Genomic DNA, 12,675 nt, shown 5'->3' with positions numbered 1-12,675 from the left:
AGTATTTACAGAAATTTCATTCTTTGTGGTTTTTGTGTTTGTGTTGTGTTGTGGATATAAAATTGAACTATTTTGGAATAATCGAATTTCGAAGAGTCATCTGGAAAGCTGTAAGTACTTTTTTAACTTAAACATAACTGATCGCATGTTGTTTGGTAAGCGTAATTCTAATACTGAATAGTTTTTGTTTTTTTTTCCATAAGAATAATCATAGGTTATATATTAGAGTATCAACATGGACACATTAGCGATTTTTTATGTCTAATGTGTATGTGTGTGTGTGTGTGTGTTTAAGGACAGGTACTTTAAGTATATAATTAATTATTCAGAAAAGCTCGAAACACGAGAGCCATCACGACTTTCTCTAAGAATTCCCACACTTTAACAGGAAAGAAATACCCAAAATGTATTGGAAAATTAGTACAACCATCTAGAGAAGAAAAAAAAAACTGTATGTTTGTGTGACATAGAATATAGTTAAATTAAATTATCATTCCAAACTCAATAACAACAAACATTCACGTCACGAATCCTAATGTTATCTTGATCTTGATTTGGTTAAAAGTGTCCCACCAATCACGACACGATTACTTAACCACTAAAATCATCCTTCCCATTCAAAACAATAACGTCACTTATTTACAACTAACAACAAATATTCACGTCACGATTCCTTATCTTATCTTGATCTTGATCTGGTCAGAAGTGTCCCACCAATCACGACACGATTTCTTATCCACTAATATCATCCTTTCCATTCAAAACAACAACGTCACTTATTTACAAATGACGACATTTATTTACAAATAACAAATGACGTCACTTATCTACATCTGAAAACAACACACACCCACAACACGAATCCTTATCTCTACCATCACCCATAATTCCATACGCGAACCAAAACACAAGAACTGAAGCCAGTGACCACATATGCTCCCAGGGAAATTCCTGACTCAGGAAGCCACGCACACCGGAAGCATTTGGTTTAAACTGTCCCACCAATCACAACACGAATCCTTATCTCTATCATCACCCATAATTCCATAGGCGAACCAAAAAAATCCCCCATAATCCCATACGCGAACCAAAACACAAGAACTGAAGCCATTCACACACTTGCCCACATGGAAATTCCAAACTCATGACGTCACTCACAATGACGTCAGGAAGCCACGCCCACTTTCCTTATCTTATCTTGATCTTGATCTGGTCAGAAGTGGCTCCCATACTACTTATGCTAAAGCATTTGATATCTAAGATATGCAAGATGAAGATATCCAAGTCAAGAGAATATATTCTCTTGACTTGGATAAGTGGATGGCTGACGGATAGATAACAACATGTATAAAAAGCAGAAAAGAACGAAATGTGAATCTGCCAGATGTACGCTGACCTGTGTTGTATTTCAGGGTTCAGTCGTCAGGCCATTATTATTCAGTCTATACGTTAATGATATCAGTCAGGGTGTAACATCAGATGTGCAATTGTTGGCCCATGACGTAAAGATAGGCAGGGGCAATCAACGATGCTGTTGACGATTTCCAGCGACATATTATATTAGCGGTGTTATTCAACAAAAAACTGATGAGGTTATGGATCTTGGCGCAATGGTGGCGGGGCATTTCAAGTTTAAAGGTCACATAGCAAACGTTGCAAATAGAACTCAGAGAATAAGTGCGATGTTGAAGCGAACCTTTACATATAAGGATAAGGATGTCATTTTGCCTTTTGATAACACCGCACCTGGATTTGACGCTGATGATGATGATGATGGCGATAAGCTATATGTATTTGAGACACGCACCAGAACAGCTGCTATCAAGTGAAAATAAGCGAACAATGGAATATTTAAGCGAACCTCATTAAACAACGGAAGTGGCAGCGTTGACTCATATTTTTCATAAAAGATAAACACGTGGAATGTAGAGGAATAGGACTAAAGTAATAAAACCAGTGGAGCAGAACTTCAAAAAGCGTTGTTTATATATTTCTAACGATATTCGCAAGTTTTAAGCAAAGAGTATTAAAACAGCCCATTGCTTCGGAATATGAATATCGTAATTCAAAATCCGAAAAAGTACATTCTGGTTAGAATTTAGATGTCGATAAATGTGTGTCCAGATCTTTATCTTCATAAACATGTAACTAGGAAATAGCGACCGACATTACGTGATAAAATAAAAAATAAAATTCATAAACTGAAATCATAATAAAACTGAAGTGAATTCTTATTGATGCACAACAGTTTTCTCTGCAATAAAGGGATCGTTCTGATGAGTAGTTGAATCGAATTATTGCATCCGCATGATTGTAATCCCATAACAGTTTCCATAACATACAGAACTACTACGTCACAAATTATCGGAAGAACTACACGCCATAATACTTGGAAACGACGTTAACACTTCGTCGAAGATAATGTGAAATACCATCGTGGTTACTTTCAGAAATCTCTGAACAGCCTCAGTTCAAACGAAACAGAATAAATATCAGACGGTTCTTCTGTTTTTCAGTTATCCAGGAAAGTGCCAGTTCAGCTGGAAAGAAAGCAAGGAATAAAAATTCACAAAGTATGCAAATGTTTGCTTCACGTTGTTCTTTGTAATCTGTTTTTTACCCTTCAATCTCTGTAGTACTTTGAAGAAAGATTTTTCTTACGTGATGTAGTTAGGCTGGATTTCGTTTTTATCTTTAGTGTGGTAACATGCTATATTAAGAACGTACATTTCTCTAAAAATCTCTATATGCTCATGTAGTAGGAAAGTTGCATTTGCCTACAATCTAGTTTAAATAAAATGAAACAGAAATATTGTTTCCCTATTTGCGCGTGCATATGGGTGAGTGAGGGAGAGAGGGATCATTTTCTCCCAGTGTCACACGATGGGGTTTCTGTTACTTGGCAGTAGAGGTGATTTTTTACAGATGAACTCTTTCTTCATTTTCGTTTTGTGACTTGATTTTGATATTTCCTTTGGCTCTGTTTGGCTCACTTTGTTCTCTTAGTTGTGCAGGGTGAGTCGGAATCAGTTCCCTGCGCGAAAGGGAATCTGTTCCGTGGTGGCTTTATTTTTATTTTTAAAAAAGATAAATGTTTGTTGGTTTTCGTTTGGAGAGTGGATTTGAAAATTTCCTTTTTCTCTACTTGCTGACAATTATCGTAGTTATGATTTATTTCAGATGCATTGTTTGTGTGAAGAGGATGACGATTTCTGTTCCAGAAACCTAACTTCTCTTCACCCACCCCTCCCCCACCATGATAAGCATTAGGAATGTCTATTTGCTGAATTTGTATTTCATGTAGAATTTTCTGTTTCTCTTTTTGTCCCTACTGTTGGTGACTTAAACTTGATTTTGTATTCCTCACTGTTTAGCAAAATAATCGATGGTACAATAGAAAAAAAAAATCCTCGAGAAATCGCACACACTGGTGTGTGCGCGATTTCTCATCGCACATCAATAAAACAAGTAAATCCTAAACTTCAATTTCAGCTTTACCAATATCCGATTTTTAAATACAAAGATTCATTAAATCCTCGCGAATGAACTCAGAGAAGTCCTTCGTCTTCTCAGAGAAATACCAAATCCAAGAATAGTGTTCGTTTATCCAAATCATCAAAGCAATCTTAAGGGAGCATTAAAACAAGTAAAAAAATGTATGTACAAACAAAATTACTCACATCCCTTCCAAGAAATACAAATCACACGAAGAACAAACCCACTCAAAATCCAACGACCACATTGAGCCGCTGAACAAAAGTCTCATCTCAATACAAATATTCTTAATACAAATAACTTTCATACCAGAGAAACCCCCGAAGTTAAGGGATACAAAAAACATCTCTGTTCGTATTCACGATGAAAACACTCGCGGGAAACGAAGAGTTACTTCTATCTTCCCGTACCACTCTCTCTCTCTCATCCCCTCTCATGTTCTTCCTCTCCCGTTCCACTCCGCAGGGATACATTTACACACACGATCAGAGAGACACCTGCGGGTAACGAACACGTCTATCTCTCTCTTCCTCCTCTTCCACTCCGCCGAGGACCATCACCTTCACCGTCAGGCAAAACAGCTGTGAGCTACGGGGCTCTATTGACGGGACATGTCCAGTCAGAAGTTCCTCCTTATCTCCTAAGCGATTTAGTTGGACGAATGAGTCAAAAGACACGTTAAAATTGTGCCCTATAAGAGTTCCCGATGCATAACGTGGGTCTGCTCTACTGATCATACACTAGTGGCAAAATTGTGGAAACCTTTTGGACAAAGTATCTTTTTGAGGTTTGATGGCTCATAACACCACTTTGTTTGGTGTAATACCATAAAATTATATATCAGTGGAAAGATAATTTAATCACGAATGTAATGCAATAAAGTTTGTTCAATTATCTGTATTGTGTGAAATGTTATAGCTAAATAACCAGAAAAAAGAAGCACAACATGCTCAGGTTGATATAAAGTAGCTTTCCTTCATTTGAATGTAACCAATGATCAGGTGTCATCTTGTTTTGGCAATGAGCCAGTAAGGTCACAGTAGGATTCAGCTATTGATGTCAGGTGATTTTCAGGTGATTAAGGGAGCATTAAAACAAGTAAAAAAATGTATGTACAAATAAAATTTATTATTGTATTGGAGCTGAGAGGAGGACATTTGTCAATATGTTATGTGATTGCTATCAAGTTTTTTTTTGTTCTTTCATTTAGTGAGCTTGTAAAACGTAATAAAATTAAAGAAATGGCGCAAAGAGTTGACTCGTCACCCAGAAAGCGATGTAAATTAGTACTAGTAAGTGAACAAGGCTATAGTTATGAAGAATTTAGATGAAAAATTGGTGGAAACTAAACTAAAAGTGGCATTTCTAAATTTTTAAGAGGTATAATGGGACTCAGTCACTACAAAACCAGACTGGTAAACGCAGGAAAAGGTGCACAACAGCAAGTGATGAGAGAAGAATTCAGAAACTGTGCCTACATAACAGAAGAAAATCACCTGGCTGTATACAAGATGAAATGGCGCAATACAATGTGAAGTTGAATGCAAGGACTGTTCGGCACAGACTGCAGGAATTTGGTCTAAATGCTAGAATTCCATGAAAAAAACAATTTTTATCTCTCAAACAAAGGCTGAAAAGATTAAACTGGGTTAAAATCCATGTTAACTGGACAGCGGAACAATGGGACGGTGTTATTAGGGCGATGCTGCGGTTATGGTGTGGGGAGACATTATGTTTACTGGATTTACAAAGCTGCAAGTGCTGGATAAAGGGGACTATGACTGGTGAAAGATATTGCAACCAGTTTGATGTCACCTTTTCGATTGTTCCGTGATGCTCTAGGTGAAGAGCTCTTTATGGATGACAGTGCCACACCACATAGTACACGACCAGTGGAGATACTTCCAGAGACCTAGGATATTAATCGAATAGAGTGTCCAGCACGCTCCCTAGATCTCAACCCCATAGAACACGTTTTGGTCGCAATAGTGAGACGCATTGCTACTCAAAATTTCCATGGTGTAAACAAACAAGGCATAATCCTTGCTCTGAAGGAGTTGTCCAGTTTGTCTTCCTGAATCACTTGATGCTATGCATGGTATGACGTTCTGAGCGCTGCATCGTAGTTCGGGATGAACATTCCAAACTGAAATATTTCTCCACATAGTGTTCTGTAAGCATTGTACATTACTTAATTAGGTCTGCCTGTGAGAAATTTGTAACTTTTATCAAAAATGTATTGCAATTTAATTTGTACAAAATTTTTGACATTTTTTGGTGCTATAAATAATTTGTATGATGGCAATAAATTTGTGTGCATTTTTGGCTGAAGTCATGAAAATGTTTCATGTAGAGGTAAAAATGTAGTTCGTCCTTAGCTTTTGGTTACCAGTGTAGTTGTAATTCACAGTAAAGAAATTGTATCATTATCCCATGTTAGATTGTGATAGAGTGGATAATTAAGTATTCCTATCTTATCACAGTCTAACATACTTTTCCAAACAAAAAAATGAGATAAATACAATAAATTGCCTCTAAGTGTAGAATAAGTATTATGTATATATAAATCAAATGTGTTCTGTTAAGAAAAGCTTAAATAAGTGTATATTTTGTGCCATTCGCGAACGTGATTAATTTAGTATTGAAAAGGTAAAACATTACCAGAGCTTTAGAAATTAACCTGTGCAAAAGGATTATAAAATGTAAGCACAAATTCAACAGTTGGGGGGGGGGGAGTCAATTCCAAAGGTCGTAACGCGATGGAGCGACTCGCACGTCCGCGTACGTGCGAGTCGCTCCATCGCGAGATAGAGACAGTACTGGAAAACGAAACAGCAAAAATTCTGTAGGACTTTCGAATACAAACTGATCGGCATTAGAAACACAATAGCATGACATTACTATTATCGAATATCGACAGGTTTGGATTATCGATATCGCAGTACCCAGTGATAACAACATTAACAACAAAGAACTGGAAAAAAATTACTAAATATCGAGATCTGGCAATCGAAGTTTGCTCTCTGTGGCTGAAACACACCAAAGTCATCCCAACAGTTATCGTTGCACTTGGTGTAGTTTCAAAGACGCTATCCAACTACAATTAAACATGAACGAAGTGACCTCATATGATCTACAAAAAAACAGCATTACTTGGAACAGCCCATATTTTACGACGCTACCTGACAAACTATTCTTAGATTCTTGGGTGGAATCTCAGTTGTTCTGATGATACAGTCAAATATTTGTTTACATGATATCTTGTTTTGACAGTGTGTCAATTATGTGAAGAAAATAATAATAATTATCATTTTCAACTGTCGATAAACTGCACTCATTTGGGTCAAAAATCGGGATCAACTTCTTTAATACAGAACACCACGATGCAATCAAATCAGACAGTGCAGACTCTCTATCTTTGCTCATGCCAAATGTCTCTCAGAATGAACCACATAAATGTTTTATGTAACTCAAGAAAGGTACTGATCTTTAGTGCACTTTGTTAATTTTTTCTTAACAGGTTCTGTTGAGGGTCCTTCTCTAGTAATGCAGGAATTCCTTAGATGGTACTGGAGGAATGATCGTGGGTAGTTCAGCGGAGCAGAGTTCATGGAATAGCTGTAGAAAATATTACAGAAACAGACAGTGTACATGAAAGCGATTGGATGAAGTTGAAGACAGAATGATCTTTCTTTCTTGATCTCGGTATTAGAAGAGGAGGGCGGTAACCCGTTTATTTATTTATTTTTTAAACTAATATATCTTAATTTCATAATTTTTTAAAGTAACAAAAGCACTAACAACACCAGACCTTCGACAAAAAAGGCCGTACATATTATATAAACTAGACTGATTATTTTAAATTGCATACTGCAAGGATGACTCAGCTTTGTCCGTCTTGAAATCTTCAAGAAATCTAAGATTATTCAACGTTTATGAGGGGTAAAACAAAGTGAAGTCTGACACTTCCATCTACAATGGCACTGCCTGTAGTTTCATGCTATTCTTATAACAATAAGTCATTAGAATCACAATTGGTTTCTAAGTTATTTTGACAACACAAAAATCAAAGCTCCGTACTTAATATTGGTGTTATGTCGCATTCAAACACACCCATCTTCTGTTGAAATGTCATTTTATTATTGTTATTTTTACGTGTCTATCGATTTGATGAGCTTCAGGTTGTAGTTGCTTGGAAATAGTTACATAGGAAGGCTGTTCTAGAGGACAAAATTAGATGTAATAAAAGAAGCAGGTTTGGTATATGAAAAGTTTACTAAAAAGGGATGTTAGGCTGCTGCTGCTATCGTCGTGTTTTGGTTTCTCATGGACGGTCAGACTGTCCAAAGTCTGACAGTCCATGAGATATCTTCCAACTGGACTGCTGTTCTGTAGCAACAACTGTTTTCAGGGAGGATTTAGGTGCATCTAAAACCTGGAAATACCATTCTGAGGAAGAATGAGTATAAATTAGCATTTTCAGAGGAACAGAATAACTGGCTTTTAAGAAAATGTTTGAATATGTTGTGCTTATGGCAGAAGAAACCAGATAAATATCAATACAAGTAGAGACGTAAGTTCTTGTGTGATGGTTGAAAATCGTTGAAGGAAAAGACAGGTAACGAAAGACTCCTTTTACAGGAAAAGGCGAAAGTGTCTTTTAGTAGATTGAAGGCTAAGGTTAACTGTCTTCCAAGGAATACAGTATCTGAAAATTGTTGCCAATCAAGTCCATCCTTCAATGTTGAATTTTTATTCAACAGATGATGGTTGTTCGTAGAGGACATGTTACTATCTATCTGGCAAGAAACGTTCTGTACTGCTTTAGCAAGCATAATAGCGACTTCCAGCATGTTTTCTGGTCACCACAAAGTCCAGAAATGAACCCCATTGAAAATGTATGAGAAATGCTAGAAAAATAGATCCGAGAGCAAATTATTTTTCCATCGAACCTGAGCCAGCTAAAGGACTGTCTTGTGAATTCTTCGTAATTTGCAGATGTAAATGCAATCCAATACCTTATGGAATCTTTGGCAAACAGCATACGTGCTGTAATTCGCGCAAAAGGAGGTCCAACACAGGAATAAATAAACGTTTCTACTGTAATTCAGTGGCCCATGAATTTCTCCTCTCGTATTATGACCTGAGCATGGCTGTATATATAAAAACACACAGTTTGGAAACAAGTCAACGGACACCATGGTGTGAGGAAGAATTTGATACGGCTCCCACCTCAAAAAGTTGTAGGATGTAGGACCTCCTTTCACGGCTATGACGGCAGTAATCTAACTGAGCATGCTTTCTACAAACATACGTTAGCAATCAATGTGAAGTTTGGACCATTCTTCATGTAGACATATAATGAGGTGAAGGACTGTTGCGGAGCAGACGTCCCTTGACCTCACACAGCACTAATTCATCCCACAGATTTTCAATAGAGCTATGTGATGGACAGTCAAATGTGGTAACGTTGATGTCCACAAACCACGTGCAGTTACAGCAGCCTTATGGTAATGTGCATTGTCTTGTTGAAAGAGACAATGGTCAATTCAGTAGAAACGTCTTGAAGTAGGAAGCATTGCATTGTCCAGAAATTTCAGATACCTCTCGGGGTTCAATATTAATTAGTTGCATCACAAACAAAGGTTCGAGGCCAAGCAAGGACTGTCAGCTGCGAATTTCATAGTTGCGTTAGTGTAATGTGGGGTTTGCACATTGCGGTCCTACCATGGAAACCCATGTTGTGAGTATCGGTTCAGAACGTTTTTGTGCAGACTCGTGTTCCAGTCGATGCCCAGAACTCCTCATTTAAGCGATCGGCCGATGAATGGTGGTTTTTACATATTATCCCTCATAGCACCCTACGGTGACGTTCGTGAGTATGGTGGGTTGTCCACTGCAGCTAGTACTTGCAGTTGACTCTCTGCGCTTCTATGTCAGTTTGCTATCACTGACTGCTGACCTGGGATGGCCCATTTTGTCAACAATTTTCTAAATTGTTAGGCCTGCAATGTGGCGTCCTATCACAATGCCTCTTTCAAACTTCGTCAGTTCCCGTCTCGCTGCTGTCTTACTCGGCACCGTTACATCATATTCCTCCAATTTATACGGGCTACGAACACCTGACTAGTTATGATGCACGATGCTCCTTTCCCATGGGATCATCCGTTGACGTTATTCAAAGCAGTATAGCTTGTATCAAATTTTCAGTGAGTTGAGTTGAGAAAAATTGATTTGTTAGTGATTTTTGTTCGAAAGAAACATCAACATAAAATAAACAATAAGCGGACAACACCACAACATGCAGTCTGATTTATGCTTGATTTATGATAAAAACTAGAAATTTGTCTTTCGCTTTTGTGAATTACTCTCCCAGAGATCTATCTGAGCCACAGGGAAGTGTTTTCCACTGACATGTGCAAGGCATTTGACATTCCAGTTCGTACTAAATCGTGATCTTCATAAATCGCTGTATTCTGTGATATTTCTCCTAAATGATTCGTCAATATCTCTGTATGCAAATAAACGCAACTCCAGTAAACATCACATGCATCTAATTCTAATGACCAGGTCGCCAAATTCATGTAATATGTTTAAAATAGGAACGAGGATCAGTGAATTGAGATATTTCCCCGAGTTATATATATATATGTATATAAAAGCCATTGCTGAAACAACATGTCGCTTTACTGTTACAACTAGTCTGTGACGAGTGAGTGTATGGGTATTTTACACAATGTTGCTGAAATAGAAAGCTGCCAAGGTCGTCTTCAATGACTAACGAGGACATCTTAGTTTGTTATTCAGAAGTTTGTACATGGCGTATATTATACAAGCATAAAGCACAACGACAGATTCTTTCAAATGTGTATGTTTCAAAGTATAGCAACGATTGATTTATGTTAACCTTTTAAAATATTTTTAGATCAAGTTTCAAAAGAAATCCTTTGCTATAAATATTATAGAGAAATTGCTATTGTTTTGGCTAGAAAAAACTCGCTGCAACTGGACCTATTTTCAGTTTACATTTTTACTTACAGGTAAAAAGCAAAATGCACTTTTCTTGTTTAAACAATGATACAAATATAATGTACTCGTACTTCGTTTGAAGCCACAATTCAAGCGCTTTGATTTATAGCATTTCTAACGTCATATAAATAAGAATCGTTTTTGCCTTTTCTCATAAGGGTGCCGAACAAAAATGACTCGAGCTCTTGTAATCGTGCTTTTGGTGATAGCGGCTACTGTTGAGGCAGACAATAATGCATTTACGAAGACGTTGGAGCGAGACTGCCGTAAGATTATTTATTTCATGGTTTTAATTTTATCACTTTAATCAATGGGTCGCTTTATATTCCTAGAGTTTTGCGCATTTTCTGGCTTTTCTAAAAATGTTCTAATAAATAGGAGTTTGAAGGGATGTGAAAATCGAATATATTTTCAAAGGCTGGTTCAAGTTCGGAAAAGGAATAAAACTTAGAATTGGAGTTTTCTTTATTTTCGAACAATACATAAAGTAATATATTCAATAAAAATTGATTCTTTTAATTGTAGTGAATAATATTTTTTAAAATTATTATTTTACAGAGTCCGATTCCCATCACGAGCTTCTGGACTGCGTATTTGAGCATGCCGGCCAAGTGGTACGTAGTTCTTGCTTTAAGAAATCCGTTCTTTCGCTTAAAAGTTCACGTGGTGTGTTGATTTGATGAGAAGCAAATAAAAAAGTTTGTTGAGTAGATTAACTATTGAAAATCTCTGCCTGACCAACAAAGGAATTAAGATTTATTTTCAACTTTATTTATTTAAAGCATGTCGTTTTGGCAAAGTACCTTTTTTTTACCTCAGTATATTTACTAAAAGATACTCCCTAACTCATTTGATATAGATTGTCCTTTGACAAAGGTCCGGAAAGATCTTTTCAGGTTTTTTCAAACAAATGGTGCGTTAGGCGGTCTCATAAGGTGGTCGAGGGGTCCCTGGAAACTCGGGATTTTCGTCCCTCTGAACAGGCAAACCGGCCCTATGACCACACAAAGGGGTTTTTACAGCTATAAATACTTATTATTTGGGGATGCAGCAGTGGAGTGACGTGTCGGCTGCTGCATTGAATCGTCGTAACCCCTAATGAGGGGAATCGACGAGTCCGAAGACCGAAGAGTTGAAGACGAAGGAGATACTTTTTAGCAGAATAAATTATAATTCTAATAAAAAAATAATAATTAATAATACTTTATTATTCGATCGAAAAAAATATTATTATTATTATTATCATCATCATCATTACACAGAAGGCTTCTTGCTGGTTATTGGACATGATTAATTAGGTCTTACATGCTATTTTATCTTAGGTAATTCATTATTCTTTTATTTATAGGATTCTATACATTGTTATCTTACAACATCTTCAGTTTTATTCATGATTTTGCAGTATCTCAAGTCTGACTGTTACTTCTGAATAATTTATTTATTTTTTCATTTTCAATGTTAATGTATACTGGACTCTTAATCTCGATTTCAAGCTGCGTTTGCATACTTGGATGAAATTCAAGCTACCCAATTAGGTTTTCGATCGTCTCCTTTTCAATAACGATTAAAACAGAGCCCTTCTTCTCGTTAACCTAATCAGAAATGAACCTTTCGTAATCTGAAATCAATCGTAGCCCAATGCAGAAAGTTAGAGGAGGGTCTTCCAAAGACTAAAACCTTGCTTATGCGTTTTTAATTTCAACTTCAGCAGAAGCATGAACATAAGATTCGGAATAATTCAATAAGCCTTATTGAATTATTCCGAATTGTGTTGTGTGTTCTACATAGAGAGTATGCGGTGGAAAAACGTAAGTAAAGAACCCCATGATGCTCATCAAGAGGGCTTTCAGTCTGTTAATTGAACAAGCAGGTGATCAACCTATGCCTTGAATGATCATCTGTTTGTTCAATTAAGAGACGAAAAATGAGGAAGTCCCAACAGCTTCTTTTACATAGAAAGCTGAGTTCGCTGTCAAAATAAATTGTTTGTAAAGTTTGATTGGCGATTGGTTTTATTTCAATATCAGATTTTCTTCTTAAAATAACGAAACTGACTATGCATTGCTAATTTTATGTCATTTATATTATATCTTATATTATATTAAATCTTTGTTGTCTCCGTCATTGTAAAATTCTATTACAATTGTTTCA

The sequence above is a fragment of the Typopeltis vanoorti genome, chromosome 3 (assembly GCF_054136105.1).
Source record: "Typopeltis vanoorti isolate ZY-2024b chromosome 3, IOZ_Tvanoo_1.0, whole genome shotgun sequence".
Taxonomy (NCBI): Eukaryota; Metazoa; Arthropoda; class Arachnida; order Uropygi; family Thelyphonidae; genus Typopeltis; species Typopeltis vanoorti.
This window is presented reverse-complemented; position numbering follows the sequence as displayed.